At 41.9% G+C, this 24,789-nt stretch overlaps 83 pseudogenes; all 83 read left to right on the top strand.

The window, feature by feature from the left end:
* The first annotated feature begins 7 nt into the window (after nucleotides 1-7).
* Nucleotides 8-126, top strand: LOC142675445 (5S ribosomal RNA; annotated as a pseudogene).
* Nucleotides 127-193: 67 nt separating this feature from the next.
* On the top strand, nucleotides 194-312 carry LOC142675222 (5S ribosomal RNA; annotated as a pseudogene).
* Nucleotides 313-379: 67 nt separating this feature from the next.
* LOC142675519 (5S ribosomal RNA) lies at nucleotides 380-498 on the top strand (annotated as a pseudogene).
* Nucleotides 499-565: 67 nt separating this feature from the next.
* Nucleotides 566-684, top strand: LOC142675849 (5S ribosomal RNA; annotated as a pseudogene).
* A 67-nt stretch (nucleotides 685-751) lies between these two features.
* LOC142675340 (5S ribosomal RNA) lies at nucleotides 752-870 on the top strand (annotated as a pseudogene).
* A 67-nt stretch (nucleotides 871-937) lies between these two features.
* LOC142675890 (5S ribosomal RNA) lies at nucleotides 938-1,056 on the top strand (annotated as a pseudogene).
* Nucleotides 1,057-1,123: 67 nt separating this feature from the next.
* On the top strand, nucleotides 1,124-1,242 carry LOC142675534 (5S ribosomal RNA; annotated as a pseudogene).
* A 5,916-nt stretch (nucleotides 1,243-7,158) lies between these two features.
* LOC142675815 (5S ribosomal RNA) lies at nucleotides 7,159-7,277 on the top strand (annotated as a pseudogene).
* Nucleotides 7,278-7,344: 67 nt separating this feature from the next.
* LOC142675614 (5S ribosomal RNA) lies at nucleotides 7,345-7,463 on the top strand (annotated as a pseudogene).
* Nucleotides 7,464-7,716: 253 nt separating this feature from the next.
* On the top strand, nucleotides 7,717-7,835 carry LOC142675689 (5S ribosomal RNA; annotated as a pseudogene).
* Nucleotides 7,836-7,902: 67 nt separating this feature from the next.
* Nucleotides 7,903-8,021, top strand: LOC142675772 (5S ribosomal RNA; annotated as a pseudogene).
* Nucleotides 8,022-8,088: 67 nt separating this feature from the next.
* On the top strand, nucleotides 8,089-8,207 carry LOC142675563 (5S ribosomal RNA; annotated as a pseudogene).
* A 253-nt stretch (nucleotides 8,208-8,460) lies between these two features.
* LOC142675707 (5S ribosomal RNA) lies at nucleotides 8,461-8,579 on the top strand (annotated as a pseudogene).
* A 253-nt stretch (nucleotides 8,580-8,832) lies between these two features.
* Nucleotides 8,833-8,951, top strand: LOC142675883 (5S ribosomal RNA; annotated as a pseudogene).
* Nucleotides 8,952-9,018: 67 nt separating this feature from the next.
* On the top strand, nucleotides 9,019-9,137 carry LOC142675740 (5S ribosomal RNA; annotated as a pseudogene).
* Nucleotides 9,138-9,204: 67 nt separating this feature from the next.
* LOC142675898 (5S ribosomal RNA) lies at nucleotides 9,205-9,323 on the top strand (annotated as a pseudogene).
* Nucleotides 9,324-9,390: 67 nt separating this feature from the next.
* LOC142675419 (5S ribosomal RNA) lies at nucleotides 9,391-9,509 on the top strand (annotated as a pseudogene).
* A 67-nt stretch (nucleotides 9,510-9,576) lies between these two features.
* Nucleotides 9,577-9,695, top strand: LOC142675209 (5S ribosomal RNA; annotated as a pseudogene).
* Nucleotides 9,696-9,762: 67 nt separating this feature from the next.
* Nucleotides 9,763-9,881, top strand: LOC142675253 (5S ribosomal RNA; annotated as a pseudogene).
* Nucleotides 9,882-9,948: 67 nt separating this feature from the next.
* Nucleotides 9,949-10,067, top strand: LOC142675450 (5S ribosomal RNA; annotated as a pseudogene).
* Nucleotides 10,068-10,134: 67 nt separating this feature from the next.
* Nucleotides 10,135-10,253, top strand: LOC142675197 (5S ribosomal RNA; annotated as a pseudogene).
* A 253-nt stretch (nucleotides 10,254-10,506) lies between these two features.
* LOC142675814 (5S ribosomal RNA) lies at nucleotides 10,507-10,625 on the top strand (annotated as a pseudogene).
* A 67-nt stretch (nucleotides 10,626-10,692) lies between these two features.
* Nucleotides 10,693-10,811, top strand: LOC142675365 (5S ribosomal RNA; annotated as a pseudogene).
* A 67-nt stretch (nucleotides 10,812-10,878) lies between these two features.
* Nucleotides 10,879-10,997, top strand: LOC142675454 (5S ribosomal RNA; annotated as a pseudogene).
* Nucleotides 10,998-11,064: 67 nt separating this feature from the next.
* Nucleotides 11,065-11,183, top strand: LOC142675366 (5S ribosomal RNA; annotated as a pseudogene).
* Nucleotides 11,184-11,250: 67 nt separating this feature from the next.
* LOC142675184 (5S ribosomal RNA) lies at nucleotides 11,251-11,369 on the top strand (annotated as a pseudogene).
* A 67-nt stretch (nucleotides 11,370-11,436) lies between these two features.
* Nucleotides 11,437-11,555, top strand: LOC142675219 (5S ribosomal RNA; annotated as a pseudogene).
* A 253-nt stretch (nucleotides 11,556-11,808) lies between these two features.
* Nucleotides 11,809-11,927, top strand: LOC142675172 (5S ribosomal RNA; annotated as a pseudogene).
* Nucleotides 11,928-12,180: 253 nt separating this feature from the next.
* Nucleotides 12,181-12,299, top strand: LOC142675348 (5S ribosomal RNA; annotated as a pseudogene).
* Nucleotides 12,300-12,366: 67 nt separating this feature from the next.
* Nucleotides 12,367-12,485, top strand: LOC142675728 (5S ribosomal RNA; annotated as a pseudogene).
* Nucleotides 12,486-12,738: 253 nt separating this feature from the next.
* On the top strand, nucleotides 12,739-12,857 carry LOC142675647 (5S ribosomal RNA; annotated as a pseudogene).
* Nucleotides 12,858-12,924: 67 nt separating this feature from the next.
* On the top strand, nucleotides 12,925-13,043 carry LOC142675828 (5S ribosomal RNA; annotated as a pseudogene).
* A 67-nt stretch (nucleotides 13,044-13,110) lies between these two features.
* Nucleotides 13,111-13,229, top strand: LOC142675206 (5S ribosomal RNA; annotated as a pseudogene).
* Nucleotides 13,230-13,296: 67 nt separating this feature from the next.
* LOC142675789 (5S ribosomal RNA) lies at nucleotides 13,297-13,415 on the top strand (annotated as a pseudogene).
* Nucleotides 13,416-13,482: 67 nt separating this feature from the next.
* LOC142675646 (5S ribosomal RNA) lies at nucleotides 13,483-13,601 on the top strand (annotated as a pseudogene).
* Nucleotides 13,602-13,668: 67 nt separating this feature from the next.
* On the top strand, nucleotides 13,669-13,787 carry LOC142675160 (5S ribosomal RNA; annotated as a pseudogene).
* A 253-nt stretch (nucleotides 13,788-14,040) lies between these two features.
* On the top strand, nucleotides 14,041-14,159 carry LOC142675761 (5S ribosomal RNA; annotated as a pseudogene).
* A 67-nt stretch (nucleotides 14,160-14,226) lies between these two features.
* On the top strand, nucleotides 14,227-14,345 carry LOC142675148 (5S ribosomal RNA; annotated as a pseudogene).
* Nucleotides 14,346-14,598: 253 nt separating this feature from the next.
* Nucleotides 14,599-14,717, top strand: LOC142675136 (5S ribosomal RNA; annotated as a pseudogene).
* Nucleotides 14,718-14,970: 253 nt separating this feature from the next.
* LOC142675645 (5S ribosomal RNA) lies at nucleotides 14,971-15,089 on the top strand (annotated as a pseudogene).
* A 67-nt stretch (nucleotides 15,090-15,156) lies between these two features.
* LOC142675699 (5S ribosomal RNA) lies at nucleotides 15,157-15,275 on the top strand (annotated as a pseudogene).
* A 67-nt stretch (nucleotides 15,276-15,342) lies between these two features.
* Nucleotides 15,343-15,461, top strand: LOC142675793 (5S ribosomal RNA; annotated as a pseudogene).
* A 67-nt stretch (nucleotides 15,462-15,528) lies between these two features.
* On the top strand, nucleotides 15,529-15,647 carry LOC142675694 (5S ribosomal RNA; annotated as a pseudogene).
* A 67-nt stretch (nucleotides 15,648-15,714) lies between these two features.
* LOC142675777 (5S ribosomal RNA) lies at nucleotides 15,715-15,833 on the top strand (annotated as a pseudogene).
* A 67-nt stretch (nucleotides 15,834-15,900) lies between these two features.
* LOC142675912 (5S ribosomal RNA) lies at nucleotides 15,901-16,019 on the top strand (annotated as a pseudogene).
* A 67-nt stretch (nucleotides 16,020-16,086) lies between these two features.
* Nucleotides 16,087-16,205, top strand: LOC142675900 (5S ribosomal RNA; annotated as a pseudogene).
* Nucleotides 16,206-16,272: 67 nt separating this feature from the next.
* On the top strand, nucleotides 16,273-16,391 carry LOC142675453 (5S ribosomal RNA; annotated as a pseudogene).
* Nucleotides 16,392-16,644: 253 nt separating this feature from the next.
* On the top strand, nucleotides 16,645-16,763 carry LOC142675585 (5S ribosomal RNA; annotated as a pseudogene).
* A 67-nt stretch (nucleotides 16,764-16,830) lies between these two features.
* On the top strand, nucleotides 16,831-16,949 carry LOC142675802 (5S ribosomal RNA; annotated as a pseudogene).
* A 439-nt stretch (nucleotides 16,950-17,388) lies between these two features.
* LOC142675167 (5S ribosomal RNA) lies at nucleotides 17,389-17,507 on the top strand (annotated as a pseudogene).
* Nucleotides 17,508-17,760: 253 nt separating this feature from the next.
* Nucleotides 17,761-17,879, top strand: LOC142675580 (5S ribosomal RNA; annotated as a pseudogene).
* Nucleotides 17,880-17,946: 67 nt separating this feature from the next.
* LOC142675800 (5S ribosomal RNA) lies at nucleotides 17,947-18,065 on the top strand (annotated as a pseudogene).
* A 439-nt stretch (nucleotides 18,066-18,504) lies between these two features.
* Nucleotides 18,505-18,623, top strand: LOC142675760 (5S ribosomal RNA; annotated as a pseudogene).
* A 67-nt stretch (nucleotides 18,624-18,690) lies between these two features.
* Nucleotides 18,691-18,809, top strand: LOC142675597 (5S ribosomal RNA; annotated as a pseudogene).
* A 67-nt stretch (nucleotides 18,810-18,876) lies between these two features.
* LOC142675675 (5S ribosomal RNA) lies at nucleotides 18,877-18,995 on the top strand (annotated as a pseudogene).
* A 253-nt stretch (nucleotides 18,996-19,248) lies between these two features.
* Nucleotides 19,249-19,367, top strand: LOC142675674 (5S ribosomal RNA; annotated as a pseudogene).
* Nucleotides 19,368-19,434: 67 nt separating this feature from the next.
* On the top strand, nucleotides 19,435-19,553 carry LOC142675888 (5S ribosomal RNA; annotated as a pseudogene).
* A 67-nt stretch (nucleotides 19,554-19,620) lies between these two features.
* LOC142675693 (5S ribosomal RNA) lies at nucleotides 19,621-19,739 on the top strand (annotated as a pseudogene).
* A 67-nt stretch (nucleotides 19,740-19,806) lies between these two features.
* On the top strand, nucleotides 19,807-19,925 carry LOC142675644 (5S ribosomal RNA; annotated as a pseudogene).
* A 67-nt stretch (nucleotides 19,926-19,992) lies between these two features.
* LOC142675471 (5S ribosomal RNA) lies at nucleotides 19,993-20,111 on the top strand (annotated as a pseudogene).
* A 67-nt stretch (nucleotides 20,112-20,178) lies between these two features.
* LOC142675876 (5S ribosomal RNA) lies at nucleotides 20,179-20,297 on the top strand (annotated as a pseudogene).
* A 253-nt stretch (nucleotides 20,298-20,550) lies between these two features.
* On the top strand, nucleotides 20,551-20,669 carry LOC142675641 (5S ribosomal RNA; annotated as a pseudogene).
* Nucleotides 20,670-20,736: 67 nt separating this feature from the next.
* Nucleotides 20,737-20,855, top strand: LOC142675863 (5S ribosomal RNA; annotated as a pseudogene).
* Nucleotides 20,856-20,922: 67 nt separating this feature from the next.
* Nucleotides 20,923-21,041, top strand: LOC142675810 (5S ribosomal RNA; annotated as a pseudogene).
* Nucleotides 21,042-21,108: 67 nt separating this feature from the next.
* LOC142675889 (5S ribosomal RNA) lies at nucleotides 21,109-21,227 on the top strand (annotated as a pseudogene).
* Nucleotides 21,228-21,294: 67 nt separating this feature from the next.
* Nucleotides 21,295-21,413, top strand: LOC142675469 (5S ribosomal RNA; annotated as a pseudogene).
* Nucleotides 21,414-21,666: 253 nt separating this feature from the next.
* On the top strand, nucleotides 21,667-21,785 carry LOC142675232 (5S ribosomal RNA; annotated as a pseudogene).
* Nucleotides 21,786-21,852: 67 nt separating this feature from the next.
* On the top strand, nucleotides 21,853-21,971 carry LOC142675265 (5S ribosomal RNA; annotated as a pseudogene).
* Nucleotides 21,972-22,038: 67 nt separating this feature from the next.
* Nucleotides 22,039-22,157, top strand: LOC142675902 (5S ribosomal RNA; annotated as a pseudogene).
* Nucleotides 22,158-22,224: 67 nt separating this feature from the next.
* Nucleotides 22,225-22,343, top strand: LOC142675581 (5S ribosomal RNA; annotated as a pseudogene).
* Nucleotides 22,344-22,410: 67 nt separating this feature from the next.
* Nucleotides 22,411-22,529, top strand: LOC142675697 (5S ribosomal RNA; annotated as a pseudogene).
* Nucleotides 22,530-22,596: 67 nt separating this feature from the next.
* Nucleotides 22,597-22,715, top strand: LOC142675858 (5S ribosomal RNA; annotated as a pseudogene).
* Nucleotides 22,716-22,782: 67 nt separating this feature from the next.
* LOC142675640 (5S ribosomal RNA) lies at nucleotides 22,783-22,901 on the top strand (annotated as a pseudogene).
* A 67-nt stretch (nucleotides 22,902-22,968) lies between these two features.
* Nucleotides 22,969-23,087, top strand: LOC142675702 (5S ribosomal RNA; annotated as a pseudogene).
* A 67-nt stretch (nucleotides 23,088-23,154) lies between these two features.
* LOC142675850 (5S ribosomal RNA) lies at nucleotides 23,155-23,273 on the top strand (annotated as a pseudogene).
* Nucleotides 23,274-23,340: 67 nt separating this feature from the next.
* LOC142675562 (5S ribosomal RNA) lies at nucleotides 23,341-23,459 on the top strand (annotated as a pseudogene).
* A 67-nt stretch (nucleotides 23,460-23,526) lies between these two features.
* LOC142675807 (5S ribosomal RNA) lies at nucleotides 23,527-23,645 on the top strand (annotated as a pseudogene).
* Nucleotides 23,646-23,712: 67 nt separating this feature from the next.
* Nucleotides 23,713-23,831, top strand: LOC142675468 (5S ribosomal RNA; annotated as a pseudogene).
* A 67-nt stretch (nucleotides 23,832-23,898) lies between these two features.
* Nucleotides 23,899-24,017, top strand: LOC142675321 (5S ribosomal RNA; annotated as a pseudogene).
* Nucleotides 24,018-24,084: 67 nt separating this feature from the next.
* LOC142675711 (5S ribosomal RNA) lies at nucleotides 24,085-24,203 on the top strand (annotated as a pseudogene).
* A 67-nt stretch (nucleotides 24,204-24,270) lies between these two features.
* Nucleotides 24,271-24,389, top strand: LOC142675264 (5S ribosomal RNA; annotated as a pseudogene).
* Nucleotides 24,390-24,456: 67 nt separating this feature from the next.
* LOC142675130 (5S ribosomal RNA) lies at nucleotides 24,457-24,575 on the top strand (annotated as a pseudogene).
* Nucleotides 24,576-24,642: 67 nt separating this feature from the next.
* Nucleotides 24,643-24,761, top strand: LOC142675569 (5S ribosomal RNA; annotated as a pseudogene).
* The last annotated feature ends 28 nt before the right edge of the window (nucleotides 24,762-24,789 follow it).

Raw genomic sequence — 24,789 nt, 5'->3', positions numbered from 1 at the left:
GTTTAATGTCAATGGCCATTCTAAGCTGAATGTGCCTGCTCTCGTCAGATCGCAGAAGTTACACAGCTTAAGGCCTCGCTAGTACCAGTGTGGGAGACTGTTTGGGAATCCGTGGTGCGGTTGACTCTTTATTATGTCGTTTAGATTTTGTTTCATAATCGATTAAAAAGGACTATGGATTAAAGCATTTAAAGTCAATGGCCATTCTAAGCTGAATGTGCCTGCTCTCGTTAGATCGCAGAAGTTACACAGCTTAACGCCTCGCTAGTACCAGTGTGGGAGACTGTCCGGGAATCCGTGGTGCGGTTGACTTTTTATTATGTCGTTTAGATTTTGTTTCACAATAGATTAAATAGGACTATGGATTAACGCATTTAACGTCAATGGCCATTCTAAGCTGAATGTGCCTGCTCTCGTCCGAACGCAGAAGTTACACAGCTTAAGGCCTCGCTAGTACCAGTGTGGGAGACTGTCTGGGAATCCGTGGTGCGGTTGACTATTTATTATGTCGTTTAGATTTTGTTTCACAATAGATTAAATAGGACTATGGATTAAAGCATTTAACGTCAATGGCCATTCTAAGCTGAATGTGCCTGCTGTCGTCAGATCGCAGAAGTTACACAGCTTAAGGCCTCGCTAGTACTAGTATGGGAGACTGTCTGGGAATCCGTGGTGCGGTTGACTTTTTATTATGTTGTTTAGATTTTGTTTCACAATCGATTAAAAAGGACTATGGATTAAAGCATTTAAAGTCAATGGCCATTCTAAGCTGAATGTGCCTGCTCTCGTTAGATCGCAGAAGTTACACAGCTTAACGCCTCGCTAGTACCAGTGTGGGAGACTGTCTGGGAATCCGTGGTGCGGTTGAATTTTTATTATGTCGTTTAGATTTTGTTTCACAATCGATTAAAAAGGACTATGGATTAAAGCATTTAATGTCAATGGCCATTCTAAGATGAATGTGCCTGCTCTCGTCAGATCGCAGAAATTACACAGCTTAAGGCCTCGCTAGTACCAGTGTGGGAGACTGTCTGTGAATCCGTGGTGCGGTTGACTTTTTATTATGTCGTTTAGATTTTGTTTCACAATAGATTAAATAGGACTATGGATTAAAGCATTTAACGTCAATGGCCATTCTAAGCTGAATGTGCCTGCTCTCGTCCGAATGCAGAAGTTACACAGCTTAAGGCCTCGCTAGTACCAGTGTGGGAGACTGTCTGGGAATCCGTGGTGCGGTTGACTTTTTATTATGTCGTTACACAGCTTAAGGCCTCGCTAGTACCAGTGTGAGAGAATGCAAATAAAACAAGCGGATCTATATCGGCGCTGCTGATTGATGTGGACGAGATAAATGCCCGAAGTCAAGTTTTAAGTTTGAATAAACTCTTTTATTCGCAACGCGTTTCAGCGCCGAACTGGCGCTTTCATCAGGCATAGGGATACAGAAAGCAAGACACAAGTTTATATAGGGCCAGTTCAGATTAAACAATTAGGTAAAAAACCGCGAAAACATATCGGAGGGTCAAAGTTCACATTGAGCGATCTGATATACTATAAATAAACGAAAGTTTTAATACATAAGTAAAAGGGTATAATTAATAAGGGACTATACGTCCTATCGGGAGATGATAATGGAACGTAGTAAACTAAAACTAAGTGCAGTGTATAAAAGACAGTTTGTCATTCAAAAGTTTAAAACAATAGTTAAGAGTGAGTGAAAACATGATTTTATTGATGCATTCGTGAATGAAGGATATGTCTGGGGAGTAGTATAGTATGTCAGTTGAAATGTTTACATGTTGCCACGGAGACCAGATGTGTTACGGAAGCCGAGGTGCTCCATACCGGATGGAACGCATGGTGAACCGCATAGGGTGGAACGCATGGTGAACCGCATTACGTCAAGGGTCGTGGATTTGCTCGGACAGGAACGGGACCTGAGAACGACTGTTCCAAAAAAGAAAGGAGAAAAGAAGTATAGAAGTATGGGGATCGAAGGAAGGGTGAGTGAGGATAGAATATTAGATGTAAACTAGGGCCATGATATGGCCCATATGCTAATTTGTCACCTGTCGGCGTTTACTTATATAGAACGCTGGGCAGTTTTTATAGAATAAGGACAGTAGTGCGGTAGTCTATGCCAATATTCAAAGAACAAAAATATGGCACATTAAGCTTTTTATTTATTTGAAAAAGAATAAATAAACAAACAAACAAACGCGAATATGCGATGGGTGATACAAAATAAAGAATAATAATAATAATACACGGAAAACTGTTTGGAGATGAGGTGTGACGGGGTACTGCAACTAATTTATTTAATTAATTTAAGGAAGGTATATGATTTCATAAGGTGTTTCAATGATGATTTATTAAGCAACTAGTGAATTAATTAGTCCAAAGAGGACTCTGCGATGTCGTTTAAACCAAGAGGATGAAGTGTGTTCATTTTAAAGATCCAGTAGTTTTCCCTTTGTTTCAGCTTGCTAAATCTGTTTGGGACATCAATGTTAATGTGTTCTATTGGTGTGATTTTGATTTTGTTAAATTGGCAGTCATGTTTTTGGAGAAAATGTCGGGAAATGCTGTGTTTAAGGTAACCAGTGTTTACATTAAACCGATGGTTGTTAACCCTGGTTATTAGACATTGGGTTGTTCTTCCAATATACTGCAATTGGCACGGGCACTCTAATAGATAAATGATGTATGAGCTGCCACAGTTAAGGAAAGTTTGTATAGTGAAGGATTCTTTGGTAACTGTGGAAGTGTAGTTATATTTTTTATGGCTGATGGAATTGCAGCACAGGCAGCGTGAGTGTCCACATTTATATGACCCTTTTATATCAGAAAGAAAGTTAGTATGTGGTATAAGATGCTTCCTTACTCTGCTAGGAGCCAGAATATTTTTTAAGGTCAGGGATCGTCTGAAGGTAATATTCGGTTTGCATGATAATGTATCTTTTAGGTATGGGTCGCTTTTAAGGATGTGCCAATGTTTGGACAGAATGTTCCTAATTGTTTTATTGCCTCTATTGTAAGTAGTGATGAAGTTAAGATTAGAGCTATTAGTGCTTAATTTGGAATTCTTAATAGAGGGGTTCAGACATGACACTTGAGTAAGTTCTGAAGCTTTGGATCGTGCACCTTTTATAAGGTTAGTTGGGAAACCTTTGTCTCTGAATCTTTTTTCGAGGATTGAGCATTCTTTGTTAAAATCTTTGTCAGTACTGCAATTTTTTCTAATCCTCCTGAATTGACCAAAAGGTATGTTTTTCAACCAGGGGCGGTGGTGGGCGCTTCTGAAGTCAATATAACTGTTAACGTCAACTTGTTTGAAGTGTGTTCTCGTTGTAAATTTATTATTGACGTTATCGTAATTGATCGTGAGATCCAAAAAGTCTATAGATGTGGGGGAGAATGTGTATGTAAATGTTAGATCGTAATTATTTTTGTTAAGGGTTTCGATGAAGCGCATAGCTTCCTCCTCAGTGCCTTTCCAAATTAGAAACAGGTCATCGATGTAGCGTTTGTATAATAGTATGTTACTTTTATAGGGGTGTTCGCCATAGATGTATGTTTTTTCAAACGACCCCATATACAGGTTTGCATAGGATGGTGCAAAACGGCTTCCCATTGCACACCCTTTTATTTGATGGTAGAATTTATTGTCAAAACTGAAGATGTTGTGTTTAAGAATAAAGTCAATGCAGTTTGTTAGAAAATCAACCTGGGGTTTGGAGATGGTGTTAATTAGGGAAAGAAATGAATGGGCTACTTCTATGCCTTTATTGTGCGGGATATTGCTATATAGGGTGGTTACATCTGCTGTCAAAAAACAAACTGGGGATGCTGAAGGATCAATTTTTAAATCATTAAGGTCTCTGATCAGTTGTGTAGAGTCTTTGAGATGGGATGGTAGGGTAAGAACTAGGGGTTGAAGATGAAGGTCAATGAAGTGTGAGAGGTTGCTGGTGAGGGAACCTATTCCCGAGATGATGGGACGCCCGGGGGGATCTGTAAGTGATTTGTGAATCTTAGGTAGGTGGTAAATGAAGGGCATGTTTGGAAATGTAACAGAAAGGAACCGTTTTTCTTTTTTATTTATCAATCCTGATGAGGATGCTGACTCAATCAGATTCTGGTATTCCAGTATGTAAGTAGATAGTGGATTTGTGCTCAATTTGCTATAAAATGTAGTGTCGCTCAGAATCCTCATAGTCTCTTTGAGGTATTTTTCTTTATCCTGAACGACTATGCCCCCTCCTTTATCAGCCGGGCGAATTATGATATCTTGATTTTTTTGGAGGTCCCTCATGGCCTTCCTTTCATGCGTATTTAAGTTGTCAGGGTAATGGGACGGTAGATCTAGAGTTCTAAACTCATTACTTACCAGGGACGTAAAAGTTTCAATCATAGGGCCTTGGTGGTGGGTTGGGTAAAAACTGGATTTGGGGTGGACTTCTACTGGAATGGCCCTGGGTGAGATTGGGTTTTCAGATAATTCTATGGTTGTGCTGGATGTGGGGATGAGTTTAGTCATGGCAAAATGTCTGGTGAGGGTAAGCTTTCTTGTGAATCTATTGAGGTCCATGAAAAGCTCAAAGTTATTGGTTGACGATGTAGGGCAGAACGAAAGGCCTTTATTCAAGAGACTGCGTTCATCACTGCTCAGAGTATGTAATGACAGATTGAATATTTTTATTTTTATTGCTGGACAAGATTCCTCTTTTTGTTCAGGGATGGATGTTGTTTTGTGTCGCTTTTTACCCCCTCTTCGTCCTCTGGGTCTGTACCTAGTTTCCTTTTGGTAGAGATTTTCTGGATTTTGGGGAAGAAACTGGTGATAGTTTGAGCTTTGGGGCTCATAATGTAAGGGATCAGTGTATCCTTGCTCACGACAGTGGGAGTTAATGGAGGTCTGACTAGTTGGGAGGGTAGTCCTAAAAAAGATGCCGCTGCATATGTAATGTCAAAAACCGAGGTAGCCAAATCAGTGCTGGGGTTATTGGACCCCTGGGTGATGTTGCGCTCCTCTGTAGGACTAAAAGAATGATCGTCAGGTGAATTGGGGTTGGAAAAAAAGGGAGTGTCATGGATTGATAATTCGAGGAGGGATGGAAAATGGTTACCATCCTCCTCGTCAATGGAGTCATTGATCAAACATGTGTGGGAAAGGTCAATGGAGGTTGGGGGTACTTCCATTGGTTCAGATACGGAAGGGAGCTTAGATAGGTGTATTGCTAACTCGGAGGATTTAAATGCGTTCATGGGTATTTTGGGACTAAAGTGACTGCACTTGAAGGGTAGGTTTGGTTGTGAAACGTGATGAAGGGTGGGAGTTGTGACCGTGTTAGCACACCGTATGCTTGGGACCATGATTGGGGTGTCTGTTCTCAGAGGGTGTTTTTGGATCTCCAAAATATCCTCTCTTCTGTGTGCTATAGTTCTATCATTTAAATTGGGTCTAGACTTGGAGCTATTCCTGAAGGACCTACTGTGGGTTGTGACCCTATTCCGAGGAGTGGTATGAATGGATAAGCTTGGAATGTTCCTATTAGCAATGATGTTGTGATCGGATACGGTGGTGTCCTTGTGTACCGGAGGAATGATGCTTGATTTCCATTCGCCTGTGGGGTTACTGGCATAGTCTGATTGGTCTCTTTTGAATTTTTTGACTTTTCTCCAAATGAGATCCTTTTCATATAAGATTAGTCTTTTACTGGTGGATTCCTCCAGCTTGGGGAAATCACAGTGATCGCTATAGAGTAGTAGTTGTTCCTTGATAACAGAGATCTCTGATAGTAAGGTATTGCTGAGTGATGTTCGTTTAGTGAGTAATCTTTCTAGGAAGCCTAAATGACAAGCATCTATAAAGGACTTCCAGTCAGTACTAAAATTTGTGTCTGTAGGGTAGGGGTTAGTGATTGAAAGCCTTAAACCCCTAGGGGTAATATTGCCAGAGATGTACAACAATAGAAATTGGCAGTCAATATTCTGTAGGGCCTCTTTTTTCAGGAGGTCCTCAAGGGAAAGGTACAAATTTGTCATCTTTTGGGTTTCCTCAAACGATGAGGTGTTACTCACTACGTGAGAGTGTCCCGGCAGGATGTCGGTCCCAATAGATTCGAAGATGAGACGTTCACGAAGAAGGCTCCTTTCATTGATGAAATCCAACATCGTGGATGGTAGTTGCAGATGCTTGTAGATGTTCTCAGACGTCGTTCAAGAGTAGTGATGGTAACTCCAAACAGTTGTCAAGAGGTGTTAATCGGAGAAGATTGTTCAAGTGTAGTAGATCCCAAATAGCGGCTGCCAGTGCAGGAGTCTGCTCGCTGATCAAAAACAGACCGGAGAGGTCACCGGGAGTAGTTGGTGCGGTGCTCCTGAAGTCGGAGTAACTGCTTTGCGGGGCAGATGCAATCCGATCTGGGGTAGAATAAGGAGAAAAAAGCCACGGCGCCACTAGGTGTGGATCAAGGAAATTGGAGGTGAGATAGGGAAGGGGATATATATTCTCACCGTGAGGTTGGAGGAGTTCAGCACTGGATTCCACGGGGTAGCTGCTGCCAGATCCGGGCCGGTCACCAGGGTGACCGCTTGGGTACGAGAGAATGCAAATAAAACAAGCGGATCTATATCGGCGCTGCTGATTGATGTGGACGAGATAAATGCCCGAAGTCAAGTTTTAAGTTTGAATAAACTCTTTTATTCGCAACGCGTTTCAGCGCCGAACTGGCGCTTTCATCAGGCATAGGGATACAGAAAGCAAGACACAAGTTTATATAGGGCCAGTTCAGATTAAACAATTAGGTAAAAAAACGCGAAAACTGAACTGGCCCGATATAGATCCGCTTGTTTTATTTGCATTCTCTCGTACCCAAGCGGTCACCCTGGTGACCGGCCCGGATCTGGCAGCAGCTACCCCGTGGAATCCAGTGCTGAACTCCTCCAACCTCACGGTGAGAATATATATCCCCTTCCCTATCTCACCTCCAATTTCCTTGATCCACACCTAGTGGCGCCGTGGCTTTTTTCTCCTTATTCTAGTACCAGTGTGGGAGACTGTCTGGGAATCCGTGGTGCGGTTGACTTTTTATTATGTCGTTTAGATTTTGTTTCACAATCGATTAAAAAGGACTATGGATTAAAGCATTTAATGTCAATGGCCATTCTAAGCTGAATGTACCTGCTCTCGTTAGATCGCAGAAGTTACACAGCTTAACGCCTCGCTAGTACCAGTGTGGGAGACTGTCTGGGAATCCGTGGTGCGGTTGACTTTTTATTATGTCATTTAGATTTTGTTTCACAATAGATTAAATAGGACTATGGATTAAAGCACTTAACGTCAATGGCCATTCTAAGCTGAATGTGCCTGTTCTCGTCAGATCGCAGAAGTTACACAGCTTAAGGCCTCGCTAGTACCAGTGTGGGAGACTGCCTGGGAATACGTGGTGCGGTTGAATTTTTATTATGTCGTTTAGATTTTGTTTCACAATCGATTAAAAAGGACTATGGATTAAAGCATTTAATGTCAATGGCCATTCTAAGCTGAATGTCCCTTCTCTCGTCAAATTGCAGAAGTTACACAGCTTAAGGCTTCGCTAGTACCAGTGTGGGAGACTGTCTGGGAATCCGTGGTGCGGTTGACTTTTTATTATGTCGTTTAGATTTTGTTTCACAATCAATTAAAAAGGACTATGGATTAAAGCATTTAATGTCAATGGCCATTCTAAGCTGAATGTGCCTGGTCTCGTCAGATCGCAGAAATTACACAGCTTAAGGCCTCGCTAGTACCAGTGTGGGAGACTGTCTGGGAATCCGTGGTGCGGTTGACTTTTTATTATGTCGTTTAGATTTTGTTTCACAATCGATTAAAAAGGACTATGGATTAAAGGATTTAATGTCAATGGCCATTCTAAGCTGAATGTGCCTGCTCTCGTCAGATCGCAGAAGTTACACAGCTTAAGGCCTCGCTTGTACCAGTGTGGGAGACTGTCTGGGAATCCGTGGTGCGGTTGCCTTTTTATTATGTCGTTTAGATTTTGTTTCACAATCGATTAAAAAGGACTATGGATTAAAGCATTTAATGTCAATGGCCATTCTAAGCTGAATGTGCCTGCTCTCGTCAGATCGCAGAAGTTACACAGCTTAAGGCCTCGCTAGTACCAGTGTGGGAGACTGTCTGGGAATCCGTGGTGCGGTTGCCTTTTTATTATGTCGTTTAGATTTTGTTTCACAATCGATTAAAAAGGACTATGGATTAAAGCATTTAAAGTCAATGGCCATTCTAAGCTGAATGTGCCTGCTCTCGTTAGATCGCAGAAGTTACACAGCTTAACGCCTCGCTAGTACCAGTGTGGGAGACTGTCTAGGAATCCGTGGTGCGGTTGAGTTTTTATTATGTCGTTTAGATTTTGTTTCACAATCGATTAAAAAGGACTATGGATTAAAGCCTTTAATGTCAATGGCCATTCTAAGCTGAATGTCCCTGCTCTCGTCAGATCGCAGAAGTTACACAGCTTAAGGCCTCGCTGGTACCAGTATGGGAGACTGTCTGGGAATGCGTGGTGCGGTTGACTTTTTATTATGTTGTTTAGATTTTGTTTCACAATAGATTAAATAGGACTATGGATTAAGGCTTTTAATGTCAATGGCCATTCTAAGCTGAATGTGCCTTCTCTCGTTAGATCGCAGAAGTTACACAGCTTAACGCCTCGCTAGTACCAGTGTGGGTGACTGTCTGGGAATCCGTGGTGCGGTTGACTTTTTATTATGTCGTTTAGATTTTGTTTCACAATAGATTAAATAGGACTATGGATTAAAGCATTTAATGTCAATGGCCATTCTAAGCTGAATGTGCCTGCTCTCGTCAGATCGCAGAAGTTACACAGCTTAAGGCCTCGCTAGTACCAGTGTGGGAGACTGTCTGGGAATCCGTGGAGCGGTTGAATTTTTATTATGTCGTTTAGATTTTGTTTCACAATCGATTAAAAAGGACTATGGATTAAAGCATTTAATGTCAATGGCCATTCTAAGCTGAATGTGCCTGCTCTCGTCAGATCGCAGAAGTTACACAGCTTAAGGCCTCGCTAGTACCAGTGTGGGTGACTGTCTGGGAATCCGTGGTGCGGTTGACTTTTTATTATGTCGTTTAGATTTTGTTTCACAATAGATTAAATAGGACTATGGATTAAAGCATTTAACGTCAATGGCCATTCTAAGCTGAATGTGCCTGCTCTCGTCAGATCGCAGAAGTTACACAGCTTAAGGCCTCGCTAGTACCAATGTGGGAGACTGTCTGGGAATCCGTGGTGTGGTTGAATTTTTATTATGTCGTTTAGATTTTGTTTCACAATCGATTAAAAAGGACTATGGATTAAAGCCTTTAATGTCAATGGCCATTCTAAGCTGAATGTCCCTGCTCTCGTCAGATCGCAGAAGTTACACAGCTTAAGGCCTCGCTAGTACCAGTGTGGGAGACTGCCTGGGAATCCGTGGTGCGGTTGACTTTTTATTATGTTGTTTAGATTTTGTTTCACAATAGATTAAATAGGACTATGGATTAAGGCTTTTAATGTCAATGGCCATTCTAAGCTGAATGTGCCTGCTCTCGTCAGATCGCAGAAGTTACACAGCTTAAGGCCTCGCTAGTACCAGTGTGGGAGACTGTCTGGGAATCCGTGGTGCGGTTGACTTTTTATTATGTCGTTTAGATTTTGTTTCACAATCGATTAAAAAGGACTATGTTTTAAAGCATTTAATGTCAATGGCCATTCTAAGCTGAATGTGCCTGCTCTCGTTAGATCGCAGAAGTTACACAGCTTAACACCTCGCTAGTACCAGTGTGGGAGACTGTCTGGGAATCCGTGGTGCGGTTGACTTTTTATTATGTCGTTTAGATTTTGTTTCACAATAGATTAAAAAGGACTATGGATTAAAGCATTTCATGTCAATGGCCATTCTTAGCTGAATGTGCCTGCTCTCGTCAGATCGCAGAAGTTACACAGCTTAAGGCCTCGCTAGTACCAGTGTGGGAGACTGTCTGGGAATCCGTGGTGCGGTTGACTTTTTATTATGTCGTTTAGATTTTGTTTCACAATAGATTAAATAGGACTATGGATTAAGGCTTTTTATGTCAATGGCCATTCTAAGCTGAATGTGCCTGCTCTCGTCAGATCGCAGAAGTTACACAGCTTAAGGCCTCGCTAGTACCAGTGTGGGAGACTGTCTGGGAATCCGTGGTGCGGTTGACTTTTTATTATGTCGTTTAGATTTTGTTTCACAATCGATTAAAAAGGACTATGGATTAAAGCATTTGATGTAAATGGCCATTCTAAGCTGAATGTGCCTGCTCTCGTCAGTTCACAGAAGTTACACAGCTTAAGGCCTCGCTAGTACCAGTGTGGGAGACTGTCTGGGAATCCGTGGTGCGGTTGCCTTTTTATTATGTTGTTTAGATTTTGTTTCACAATAGATTAAATAGGACTATGGATTAAGGCTTTTAATGTCAGTGGCCATTCTAAGCTGAATGTGCTTGCTCTCGTCAGATCGCAGAAGTTACACAGCTTAAGGCCTCGCTAGTACCAGTGTGGGAGACTGGCTGGGAATCCGTGGTGCGGTTGACTACTTATTATGTCGTTTAGATTTTGTTTCACAATCGATTAAAAAGGACTATGGATTAAAGCATTTAATGTCAATGGCCATTCTAAGCTGAATGTGCCTGCTCTCGTCAAATCACAGAAGTTACACAGCTTAAGGCCTCGCTAGTACCAGTGTGGGAGACTGTCTGGGAATCCGTGGTGTGGTTGACTTTTTATTATGTTGTTTAGATTTTGTTTCACAATAGATTAAATAGGCCTATGGATTAAAGCTTTTAATGTCAATGGCCATTCTAAGCTGAATGTGCCTGCTCTCGTTAGATCGCAGAAGTTACACAGCTTAAGGCCTCGCTAGTACCAGTGTGGGAGACTGTCTGGGAATCCGTGGTGCGGTTGACTTTTTATTATGTCGTTTAGATTTTGTTTCACAATCGATTAAAAAGGACTATGGATTAAAGCATTTAATGTCAATGGCCATTCTAAGCTGAATGTGCCTGCTCTCGTTAGATCGCAGAAGTTACACAGCTTAACGCCTCCCTAGTACCAGTGTGGGAGACTGTCTGGGAATCCGTGGTGCGGTTGACTTTTTATTATGTCGTTTAGATTTTGTTTCACAATAGATTAAATAGGACTATGGATTAAATCACTTAACGTCAATGGCCATTCTAAGCTGAATGTGCCTGCTCTCGTCAGATCGCAGAAGTTACACAGCTTAAGGCCTCGCTAGTACCAGTGTGGGAGACTGTCTGGGAATCCGTGGTGCGGTTGACTTTTTATTATGTTGTTTAGATTTTGTTTCACAATCGATTAAAAAGGACTATGGATTAAAGCATTTAACGTCAATGGCCATTCTAAGCTGAATGTGCCTGCTCTCGTCAGAACGCAGATGTTACATAGCTTAAGTCCTCGCTAGTACCAGTGTGGGAGACTGTCTGGGAATCCGTGGTGCGGTTGACTTTTTATTATGTTGTTTAGATTTTGTTTCACAATAGATTAAATAGGACTATGGATTAAAGCATTTAAAGTCAATGCTCATTCTAAGCTGAATGTGCCTGCTCTCGTTAGATCGCAGAAGTTACACAGCTTAACGCCTCGCTAGTACCAGTGTGGGAGACTGTCTGGGAATCCGTGGTGCGGTTGACTTTTTATTATGTCGTTTAGATTTTGTTTCACAATAGATTAAATAGGACTATGGATTAAATCACTTAACGTCAATGGCCATTCTAAGCTGAATGTGCCTGCTCTCGTCAGATCGCAGAAGTTACACAGCTTAAGGCCTCGCTAGTACCAGTGTGGGAGACTGTCTGGGAATCCGTGGTGCGGTTGACTTTTTATTATGTTGTTTAGATTTTGTTTCACAATAGATTAAATAGGACTATGGATTAAAGCATTTAACGTCAATGGCCATTCTAAGCTGAATGTGCCTGCTCTCGTCCGAACGCAGAAGTTACACAGCGTAAGGCCTCGCTAGCACCAGTGTGGGAGACTGTCTGGGAATCCGTGGTGCGGTTGAGTTTTTATTATGTCGTTTAGATTTTGTTTCACAATCGATTAAAAAGGACTATGGATTAAAGCCTTTAATGTCAATGGCCATTCTAAGCTGAATGTCCCTGCTCTCGTCAGATCGCAGAAGTTACATAGCTTAAGGCCTCGCTGGTACCAGTGTGGGAGACTGTCTGTGAATGCGTGGTGCGGTTGACTTTTTATTATGTTGTTTAGATTTTGTTTCACAATAGATTAAATAGGACTATGGATTAAAGCATTTAATGTCAATGGCCATTCTAAGCTGAATATGCCTGCTCTCGTCAGATCGCAGAAGTTACACAGCTTACGGCCTCGCTAGTACCAGTGTGGGAGACTGTCTGGGAATCCGTGGTGCGGTTGACTTTTTATTATGTCGTTTAGATTTTGTTTCACAATCGATTAAAAAGGACTATGGATTAAAGCATTTAATGTCAATGGCCATTCTAAGCTGAATGTGCCTGCTCTCGTTAGATCGCAGAAGTTACACAGCTTAACACCTCACTAGTACCAGTGTGGGAGACTGTCTGGGAATCCGTGGTGCGGTTTACTTTTTATTATGTCGTTTAGATTTTGTTTCACAATAGATTAAATAGGACTATGGATTAAAGCATTTGACGTCAATGGCCATTCTAAGCTGAATGTGCCTGCTCTCGTCAGATCGCAGAAGTTACACAGCTTAAGGCCTCGCTAGTACCAGTGTGGGAGACTGTCTGGGAATCCGTGGTGCGGTTGAATTTTTATTATGTCGTTTAGATTTTGTTTCACAATCGATTAAAAAGGACTATGGATTAAAGCATTTAATGTCAATGGCCATTCTAAACTGGATGTGCCTGCTCTCGTCAGATCGCAGAAGTTACACAGCTTAAGGCCTCGCTAGTACCATTGTGGGAGACTGTCTGGGAATCCGTGGTGCGGTAGACTTTTTATTATGTCGTTTAGATTTTGTTTCACAATAGATTAAATAGGACTATGGATTAAAGCATTCAACGTCAATGGCCATTCTAAGCTGAATGTGCCTGCTCTCGTCAGATCGCAGAAGTTACACAGCTTAAGGTGTCGCTAGTACCAGTGTGGGAGACTGTCTGGGAATCCGTGGTGCGGTTGACTTTTTATTATGTCGTTTAGATTTTGTTTCACAATCGATTAAAAAGGACTATGGATTAAAGCATTTCATGTCAATGGCCATTCTAAGCTGAATGTGCCTGCTCTCGTCAGATCGCAGAAATTACACAGCTTAAGGCCTCGCTAGTACCAGTGTGGGAGACTGTCTGGGAATCCGTGGTGCGGTTGACTTTTTATTATGTTGTTTAGATTTTGTTTCACAATAGATTAAATAGGACTATGGATTAAAGCATTTAATGTCAATGGCCATTCTAAGCTGAATGTGCCTGCTCTCGTCAGATCGCAGAAGTTACACAGCTTAAGGCCTCGCTAGTACCAGTGTGGGAGACTGTCTGGGAATCCGTGGTGCGGTTGAATTTTTATTATGTCGTTTAGATTTTGTTTCACAATAGATTAAATAGGACTATGGATTAAATCACTTAACGTCAATGGCCATTCTAAGCTGAATGTGCCTGCTCTCGTCAGATCGCAGAAGTTACACAGCTTAAGGCCTCGCTAGTACCAGTGTGGGAGACTGTCTGGGAATCCGTGGTGCGGTTGACTTTTTATTATGTTGTTTAGATTTTGTTTCACAATAGATTAAATAGGACTATGGATTAAAGCATTTAACGTCAATGGCCATTCTAAGCTGAATGTGCCTGCTCTCGTCCGAACGCAGAAGTTACACAGCGTAAGGCCTCGCTAGCACCAGTGTGGGAGACTGTCTGGGAATCCGTGGTGCGGTTGAGTTTTTATTATGTCGTTTAGATTTTGTTTCACAATCGATTAAAAAGGACTATGGATTAAAGCCTTTAATGTCAATGGCCATTCTAAGCTGAATGTCCCTGCTCTCGTCAGATCGCAGAAGTTACACAGCTTAAGGCCTCGCTGGTACCAGTGTGGGAGACTGTCTGGGAATGCGTGGTGCGGTTGACTTTTTATTATGTTGTTTAGATTTTGTTTCACAATAGATTAAATAGGACTATGGATTAAAGCATTTAATGTCAATGGCCATTCTAAGCTGAATGTGCCTGCTCTCGTCAGATCGCAGAAGTTACACAGCTTAAGGCCTCGCTAGTACCAGTGTGGGAGACTGTCTGGGAATCCGTGGTGCGGTTGACTTTTTATTATGTCGTTTAGATTTTGTTTCACAATCGATTAAAAAGGACTATGGATTAAAGCATTTAATGTCAATGGCCATTCTAAGCTGAATGTGCCTGCTCTCGTTAGATCGCAGAAGTTACACAGCTTAACACCTCACTAGTACCAGTGTGGGAGACTGTCTGGGAATCCGTGGTGCGGTTTACTTTTTATTATGTCGTTTAGATTTTGTTTCACAATAGATTAAATAGGACTATGGATTAAAGCATTTAACGTCAATGGCCATTCTAAGCTGAATGTGCCTGCTCTCGTCAGATCGCAGAAGTTACACAGCTTAAGGCCTCGCTAGTACCAGTGTGGGAGACTGTCTGGGAATCCGTGGTGCGGTTGACTTTTTATTATGTCGTTTAGATTTTGTTTCACAATCGATTAAAAAGGACTATGGATTAAAGCATTTAATGTCAATGGCCATTCTAAGCTGAATGTGCCTGCTCTCGTTAGATCGCAGAAGTTACACAGCTTAACACCTCACTAGTACCAGTGTGGGAGACTGTCTGGGAATCCGTGGTGCGGTTTACTTTTTATTATGTCGTTTAGATTTTGTTTCACAATAGATTAAATAGGACTATGGATTAAAGCATTTAACGTCAATGGCCATTCTAAGCTGAATGTGCCTGCTCTCGTCAGATCGCAGAAGTTACACAGCTTAAGGCCTCGCTAGTACCAGTGTGGGAGACTGTCTGGGAATCCGTGGTGCGGTTGAATTTTTATTATGTCGTTTAGATTTTGTTTCACAATCGATTAAAAAGGACTATGGATTAAAGCATTTAATGTCAATGGCCATTCTAAACTGGATGTGCCTGCTCTCGTCAGATCGCAGAAGTTACACAGCTTAAGGCCTCGCTAGTACCATTGTGGGAGACTGTCTGGGAATCCGTGGTGCGGTTGACTTTTTATTATGTCGTTTAGATTTTGTTTCACAATAGATTAAATAGGACTATGGATTAAAGCATTTAACGTCAATGGCCATTCTAAGCTGAATGTGCCTGCTCTCGTCAGATCGCAGAAGTTACACAGCTTAAGGCGTCGCTAGTACCAGTGTGGGAGACTGTCTGGGAATCCGTGGTGCGGTTGACTTTTTATTATGTCGTTTAGATTTTGTTTCACAATCGATTAAAAAGGACTATGGATTAAAGCATTTCATGTCAATGGCCATTCTAAGCTGAATGTGCCTGCTCTCGTCAGATCGCAGAAGTTACACAGCTTAAGGCCTCCCTAGTACCAGTGTGGGAGACTGTCTGGGAATCCGTGGTGCAGTTGACTTTTTATTATGTTGTTTAGATTTTGTTTCACAATCGATTAAAAAGGACTATGGATTAAAGCATTTAATGTCAATGGCCATTCTAAGCTGAATGTGCCTGCTCTCGTCAGATCGCAGAAATTACACAGCTTAAGGCCTCGCTAGTACCAGTGTGGGAGACTGTCTGGGAATCCGTGGTGCGGTTGACTTTTTATTATGTTGTTTAGATTTTGTTTCACAATAGATTAAATAGGACTATGGATTAAAGCATTTAATGTCAATGGCCATTCTAAGCTGAATGTGCCTGCTCTCGTCAGATCGCAGAAGTTACACAGCTTAAGGCCTCGCTAGTACCAGTGTGGGAGACTGTCTGGGAATCCGTGGTGCGGTTGACTTTTTATTATGTCGTTTAGATTTTGTTTCACAATCGATTAAATAGGACTATGGATTAAGGCTTTTTATGTCAATGGCCATTCTAAGCTGAATGTGCCTGCTCTCGTCAGATCGCAGAAGTTACACAGCTTAAGGCCTCGCTAGTACCAGTGTGGGAGACTGTCTGGGAATCCGTGGTGCGGTTGACTTTTTATTATGTTGTTTAGATTTTGTTTCACAATAGATTAAATAGGCCTATGGATTAAGGCTTTTAATGTCAATGGCCATTCTAAGCTGAATGTGCCTGCTCTCGTTAGATCGCAGAAGTTACACAGCTTAAGGCCTCGCTAGTACCAGTGTGGGAGACTGTCTGGGAATCCGTGGTGCGGTTGACTTTTTATTATGTCGTTTAGATTTTGTTTCACAATCGATTAAAAAGGACTATGGATTAAAGCATTTAATGTCAATGGCCATTCTAAGCTGAATGTGCCTGCTCTCGTTAGATCGCAGAAGTTACACAGCTTAACGCCTCCCTAGTACCAGTGTGGGAGACTGTCTGGGAATCCGTGGTGCGGTTGAATTTTTATTATGTCGTTTAGATTTTGTTTCACAATAGATTAAATAGGACTATGGATTAAATCACTTAACGTCAATGGCCATTTTAAGCTGAATGTGCCTGCTCTCGTCAGATCGCAGAAGTTACACAGCTTAAGGCCTCGCTAGTACCAGTGTGGGAGACTGTCTGGGAATCCGTGGTGCGGTTGACTTTTTATTATGTCGTTTAGATTTTGTTTCACAATCGATTAAAAAGGACTATGGATTAAAGCATTTAACGTCAATGGCCATTCTAAGCTGAATGTGCCTGCTCTCGTCAGAACGCAGAAGTTACATAGCTTAAGTCCTCGCTAGTACCAGTGTGGGAGACTGTCTGGGAATCCGTGGTGCGGTTGACTTTTTATTATGTTGTTTAGATTTTGTTTCACAATAGATTAAATAGGACTATGGATTAAAGCACTTAAAGTCAATGCTCATTCTAAGCTGAATGTGCCTGCTCTCGTTAGATCGCAGAAGTTACACAGCTTAACGCCTCGCTAGTACCAGTGTGGGAGACTGTCTGGGAATCCGTGGTGCGGTTGACTTTTTATTATGTCGTTTAGATTTTGTTTCACAATAGATTAAATAGGACTATGGATTAAAGCATTTAACGTCAATGGCCATTCTAAGCTGAATGTGCCTGCTTTCGTCCGAACGCAGAAGTTACACAGCGTAAGGCCTCGCTAGCACCAGTGTGGGAGACTGTCTGGGAATCCGTGGTGCGGTTGAGTTTTTATTATGTCGTTTAGATTTTGTTTCACAATCGATTAAAAAGGACTATGGATTAAAGCCTTTAATGCCAATGGCCATTCTAAGCTGAATGTCCCTGCTCTCGTCAGATCGCAGAAGTTACACAGCTTAAGTCCTCGCTAGTACCAGTGTGGGAGACTGTCTGGGAATCCGTGGTGCGGTTGACTTTTTATTATGTTGTTTAAATTTTGTTTCACAATAGATTAAATAGGACTATGGATTAAAGCATTTAAAGTCAATGCTCATTCTAAGCTGAATGTGCCTGCTCTCGTTAGATCGCAGAAGTTACACAGCTTAACGCCTCGCTAGTACCAGTGTGGGAGACTGTCTGGGAATCCGTGGTGCGGTTGACTTTTTATTATGTCGTTTAGATTTTGTTTCACAATAGATTAAATAGGACTATGGATTAAATCACTTAACGTCAATGGCCATTCTAAGCTGAATGTGCCTGCTCTCGTGAGATCGCAGAAGTTACACAGCTTAAGGCCTCGCTAGTACCAGTGTGGGAGACTGTCTGGGAATCCGTGGTGCGGTTGACTTTTTATTATGTCGTTTAGATTTTGTTTCACAATCGATTAAAAAGGACTATGGATTAAAGCATTTAACGTCAATGGCCATTCTAAGCTGAATGTGCCTGCTCTCGTCAGAACGCAGAAGTTACATAGCTTAAGTCCTCGCTAGTACCAGTGTGGGAGACTGTCTGGGAATCCGTGGTGCGGTTGACTTTTTATTATGTGGTTTAGATTTTGTTTCACAATAGATTAAATAGGACTATGGATTAAAGCATTTAAAGTCAATACTCATTCTAAGCTGAATGTGCCTGCTCTCGTTAGATCGCAGAAGTTACACAGCTTAACGCCTCGCTAGTACCAGTGTGGGAGACTGTCTGGGAATCCGTGGTGCGGTTGACTTTTTATTATGTCGTTTAGATTTTGTTTCACAATAGATTAAATAGGACTATGGATTAAAGCATTTAACGTCAATGGCCATTCTAAGCTGAATGTGCCTGCTCTCGTCCGAACACAGAAGTTACACAGCGTAAGGCCTCGCTAGCACCAGTGTGGGAGCCTGTCTGGGAATCCGTGGTGCGGTTGAGTTTTTATTATGTCGTTTAGATTTTGTTTCACAATCGATTAAAAAGGACTATGGATTAAAGCCTTTAATGTCAATGGCCATTCTAAGCTGAATGTCCCTGCTCTCGTCAGATCGCAGAAGTTACACAGCTTAAGGCCTCGCTGGTACCAGTGTGGGAGACTGTCTGGGAATGCGTGGTGCGGTTGACTTTTTATTATGTTGTTTAGATTTTGTTTCACAATAGATTAAATAGGACTATGGATTAAGGCTTTTAATGTCAATGGCTATTCTAAGCTGAATGTGCCTGCTCTCGTCAGATCGCAGTAGTTACACAGCTTAAGGCCTCGCTAGTACCAGTGTGGGAGACTTTCTGGGAATCCGTGGTGCGGTTGACTTTTTATTATGTCGTTTAGATTTTGTTTCACAATCGATTAAAAAGGACTATAGATTAAAGCATTCAATGTCAATGGCCATTCTAAGCTGAATGTGCCTGCTCTCGTCAGATCACAGAAGTTACACAGCTTAAGGCCTCGCTAGTACCAGTGTGGGAGACTGTCTGGGAATCCGTGGTGCGGTTGACTTTTTATTATGTCGTTTAGATTTTGTTTCACAATCGATTAAAAAGGACTATGGATTAAAGCATTTAATGTCAATGGCCATTCTAAGCTGAATGTGCCTGCTCTCGTTAGATCGCAGAAGTTACACAGCTTAACACCTCGCTAGTACCAGTGTGGGAGACAGTCTGGGAATCCGTGGTGCGGTTTACTTTTTATTATGTCGTTTAGATTTTGTTTCACAATAGATTAAATAGGACTATGGATTAAAGCATTTAACGTCAATGGCCATTCTGAGCTGAATGTGCCTGCTCTCGTCAGATCGCAGAAGTTACACAGCTTAAGGCCTCGCTAGTACCAGTGTGGGAGACTGTCTGGGAATCCGTGGTGCGGTTGAATTTTTATTATGTCGTTTAGATTTTGTTTCACAATCGATTAAAAAGGACTATGGATTAAAGCATCTAATGTCAATGGCCATTCTAAGCTGAATGTGCCTGCTCTCGTCAGATCGCAGAAGTTACACAGCTTAAGGCCTCGCTAGTACCAGTGTGGGAGACTGTCTGGGAATCCGTGGTGCGGTTGACTTTTTATTTTGTCGTTTAGATTTTGTTTCACAATAGATTAAATAGGACTATGGATTAAAGCATTTAACGTCAAAGGCCATTCTAAGCTGAATGTTCCTGCTCTCGTCAGATCGCAGAAGTTACACAGCTTAAGGCCTCGCTAGTACCAGTGTGGGAGACTGTCTGGGAATCCGTGGTGCGGTTGACTTTTTATTATGTCGTTTAGATTTTGTTTCACAATCGATTAAAAAGGACTATGGATTAAAGCATTTCATGTCAATGGCCATTCTAAGCTGAATGTGCCTGCTCTCGTCAGATCGCAGAAGTTACACAGCTTAAGGCCTCGCTAGTACCAGTGTGGGAGACTGTCTGGGAATCCGTGGTGCGGTTGAATTTTTATTATGTCGTTTAGATTTTGTTTCACAATAGATTAAAAAGGACTATGGATTAAAGCATTTAATGTCAATGGCCATTCTAAGCTGAATGTCCCTGCTCTCGTCAGATCGCAGAAGTTACACAGCTTAAGGCCTCGCTAGTACCAGTGTGGGAGACTGTCTGGGAATCCGTGGTGCGGTTGACTTTTTATTATGTTGTTTAGATTTTGTTTCACAATAGATTAAATAGGACTATGGATTAAGGCTTTTAATGTCAATGGCCATTCTAAGCTGAATGTGCCTGCTCTCGTCAGATCGCAGAAGTTACACAGCTTAAGGCCTCGCTAGTACCAGTGTGGGAGACTGTCTGGGAATCCGTGGTGCGGTTGACTTTTTATTATGTTGTTTAGATTTTGTTTCACAATAGATTAAATAGGACTATGGATTAAAGCATTTAAAGTCAATGCTCATTCTAAGCTGAATGTGCCTGCTCTCGTTAGATCGCAGAAGTTACACAGCTTAACGCCTCGCTAGTACCAGTGTGGGAGACTGTCTGGGAATCCGTGGTGCGGTTGACTTTTTATTATGTCGTTTAGATTTTGTTTCACAATAGATTAAATAGGACTATGGATTAAATCACTTAACGTCAATGGCCATTCTAAGCTGAATGTGCCTGCTCTCGTCAGATCGCAGAAGTTACACAGCTTAAGGCCTCGCTAGTACCAGTGTGGGAGACTGTCTGGGAATCCGTGGTGCGGTTGAATTTTTATTATGTCGTTTAGATTTTGTTTCACAATCGATTAAAAAGGACTATGGATTAAAGCATTTAATGTCAATGGCCATTCTAAGCTGAATGTGCCTGCTCTCGTCAGATCGCAGAAGTTACACAGCTTAAGGCCTCGCTAGTACCAGTGTGGGAGACTGTCTGGGAATCCGTGGTGCGGTTGACTTTTTATTATGTCGTTTAGATTTTGTTTCACAATCGATTAAAAAGGACTATGGATTAAAGCATTTAATGTCAATGGCCATTCTAAGCTGAATGTGCCTGCTCTCGTCAGATCGCAGAAGTTACACAGCTTAAGGCCTCGCTAGTACCAGTGTGGGAGACTGTCTTGGAATCCGTGGTGCGGTTGCCTTTTTATTATGTCGTTTAGATTTTGTTTCACAATCGATTAAAAAGGACTATGGATTAAAGCATTTCATGTCAATGGCCATTCTAAGCTGAATGTCCCTGCTCTCGTCAGATCGCAGAAGTTACACAGTTTAAGGCCTCGCTAGTACCAGTGTGGGAGACTGTCTGGGAATCCGTGGTGCGGTTGAATTTTTATTATGTCGTTTAGATTTTGTTTCACAATAGATTAAAAAGGACTATGGATTAAAGCATTTAATGTCAATGGCCATTCTAAGCTGAATGTCCCTGCTCTCGTCAGATCGCAGAAGTTACACAGCTTAAGGCCTCGCTAGTACCAGTGTGGGAGACTGTCTGGGAATCCGTGGTGCGGTTGACTTTTTATTATGCCGTTTAGATTTTGTTTCACAATAGATTAAATAGGACTATGGATTAAAGCATTTAACGTCAATGGCCATTCTAAGCTGAATGTGCCTGATCTAGTCAGAATGCAGAAGTTACACAGCTTAAGGCCTCGCTAGTACCAGTGTGGGAGACTGTCTGGGAATCCGTGGTGCGGTTGAATTTTTATTATGTCGTTTAGATTTTGTTTCACAATCGATTAAAAAGGACTATGGATTAAAGAATTTAATGTCAATGGCCATTCTAAGCTGAATGTCCCTGCTTTCGTCAGATCGCAGAAGTTACACAGCTTAAGGCCTCACTAGTACCAGTGTGGGAGACTGTCTGGGAATCCGTGGTGCAGCTGACTTTTTATTATGTTGTTTAGATTTTGTTTCACAATAGATTAAATAGGACTGTGGATTAAGGCTTTTAATGTCAATGGCCATTCTAAGCTGAATGTGCCTGCTCTCGTCAGATCGCAGAAGTTACACAGCTTAACGCCTCGCTAGTACCAGTGTGGGAGACTGTCTGGGAATCCGTGGTGCGGTTGAATTCTTATTATGTCGTTTAGATTTTGTTTCACAATCGATTAAAAAGGACTATGGATTAAAGCATTTAATGTCAATAGCCATTCTAAGTTGAATGTCCCTGCTCTCGTCAGATCGCAGAAGTTACACAGCTTAAGGCCTCGCTAGTACCAGTGTGGGAGACTGTCTGGGAATCCGTGGTGCGGTTGAATTCTTATTATGTCGTTTAGATTTTGTTTCACAATCGATTAAAAAGGACTATGGATTAAAGCATTTAATGTCAATGGCCATTCTAAGCTGAATGCACCTGCTCTCGTCAGATCGCAGAAGTTACCCAGCTTAAGGCCTCGCTAGTACCAGTGTGGGAGACTGTCTGGGAATGCGTGGTGCGGTTGACTTTTTATTATGTTGTTTAGATTTTGTTTCACAATAGATTAAAAAGGACTATGGATTAAGGCTTTTAATGTCAATGGCCATTCTAAGCTGAATGTGCCTGCTCTCGTCAGATCGCAGAAGTTACACAGCTTAAGGCCTCGCTTGTACCAGTGTGGGAGACTGTCTGGGAATCTGTGGTGCGGTTGACTTTTTATTATGTTGTTTAGATTTTGTTTCACAATAGATTAAATAGGACTATGGATTAAGGCTTTTAATGTCAATGGCCATTCTAAGCTGAATGTGCCTGCTCTCGTCAGATCGCAGAAGTTACACAGCTTAACGCCTCGCTAGTACCAGTGTGGGAGACTGTCTGGGAATCCGTGGTGCGGTTGACTTTTTATTATGTCGTTTAGATTTTGTTTCACAATAGATTAAATAGGACTATGGATTAAATCACTTAACGTCAATGGCCATTCTAAGCTGAATGTGCCTGCTCTCGTCAGATCGCAGAAGTTACACAGCTTAAGGCCTCGCTAGTACCAGTGTGGGAGACTGTCTGGGAATCCGTGGTGCGGTTGAATTTTTATTATGTCGTTTAGATTTTGTTTCACAATCGATTAAAAAGGACTATGGATTAAAGCATTTAATGTCAATGGCCATTCTAAGCTGAATGTGCCTGCTCTCGTCAGATCGCAGAAGTTACACAGCTTAAGGCCTCGCTAGTACCAGTGTGGGAGACTGTCTGGGAATCCATGGTGCGGTTGACTTTTTATTATGTCGTTTAGATTTTGTTTCACAATAGATTAAATAGGACTATGGATTAAAGCATTTAACGTCAATGGCCATTCTAAGCTGAATGTGCCTGCTCTCGTCAGATCGCAGAAGTTACACAGCTTAAGGCCTCGCTAGTACCAGTGTGGGAGACTGTCTGGGAATCCGTGGTGCGGTTGACTTTTTATTATGTCGTTTAGATTTTGTTTCACAATCGATTAAAAAGGACTATGGATTAAAGCATTTAATGTCAATGGCCATTCTAAGCTGAATGTGCCTGCTCTCGTCAGATCGCAGAAGTTACACAGCTTAAGGCCTCGCTAGTACCAGTGTGGGAGACTGTCTGGGAATCCGTGGTGCGGTTGCCTTTTTATTATGTCGTTTAGATTTTGTTTCACAATCGATTAAAAAGGACTATGGATTAAAGCATTTCATGTCAATGGCCATTCTAAGCTGAATGTGCCTGCTCTCGTCAGATCGCAGAAGTTACACAGTTTAAGGCCTCGCTAGTACCAGTGTGGGAGACTGTCTGGGAATCCGTGGTGCGGTTGAATTTTTATTATGTCGTTTAGATTTTGTTTCACAATAGATTAAAAAGGACTATGGATTAAAGCATTTAATGTCAATGGCCATTCTAAGCTGAATGTCCCTGCTCTCGTCAGATCGCAGAAGTTACACAGCTTAAGGCCTCGCTAGTACCAGTGTGGGAGACTGTCTGGGAATCCGTGGTGCGGTTGACTTTTTATTATGTCGTTTAGATTTTGTTTCACAATAGATTAAATAGGACTATGGATTAAAGCATTTAACGTCAATGGCCATTCTAAGCTGAATGTGCCTGATCTAGTCAGAACGCAGAAGTTACACAGCTTAAGGCCTCGCTAGTACCAGTGTGGGAGACTGTCTGGGAATCCGTGGTGCGGTTGAATTTTTATTATGTCGTTTAGATTTTGTTTCACAATCGATTAAAAAGGACTATGGATTAAAGAATTTAATGTCAATGGCCATTCTAAGCTGAATGTCCCTGCTTTCGTCAGATCGCAGAAGTTACACAGCTTAAGGCCTCGCTAGTACCAGTGTGGGAGACTGTCTGGGAATCCGTGGTGCAGTTGACTTTTTATTATGTTGTTTAGATTTTGTTTCACAATAGATTAAATAGGACTGTGGATTAAGGCTTTTAATGTCAATGGCCATTCTAAGCTGAATGTGCCTGCTCTCGTCAGATCGCAGAAGTTACACAGCTTAACGCCTCGCTAGTACCAGTGTGGGAGACTGTCTGGGAATCCGTGGTGCGGTTGAATTCTTATTATGTCGTTTAGATTTTGTTTCACAATCGATTAAAAAGGACTATGGATTAAAGCATTTAATGTCAATAGCCATTCTAAGCTGAATGTCCCTGCTCTCGTCAGATCGCAGAAGTTACACAGCTTAAGGCCTTGCTAGTACCAGTGTGGGAGACTGTCTGGGAATCCGTGGTGCGGTTGAATTCTTATTATGTCGTTTAGATTTTGTTTCACAATCGATTAAAAAGGACTATGGATTAAAGCATTTAATGTCAATGGCCATTCTAAGCTGAATGCACCTGCTCTCGTCAGATCGCAGAAGTTACCCAGCTTAAGGCCTCGCTAGTACCAGTGTGGGAGACTGTCTGGGAATGCGTGGTGCGGTTGACTTTTTATTATGTTGTTTAGATTTTGTTTC

The sequence above is a fragment of the Rhinoderma darwinii genome (assembly GCF_050947455.1).
Source record: "Rhinoderma darwinii isolate aRhiDar2 chromosome 2 unlocalized genomic scaffold, aRhiDar2.hap1 SUPER_2_unloc_27, whole genome shotgun sequence".
NCBI lineage: Eukaryota > Metazoa > Chordata > Amphibia > Anura > Rhinodermatidae > Rhinoderma > Rhinoderma darwinii.
The sequence above is the reverse complement of the archived record's forward strand: the minus strand, read 5'-3'. Positions and strand labels throughout refer to the sequence as shown.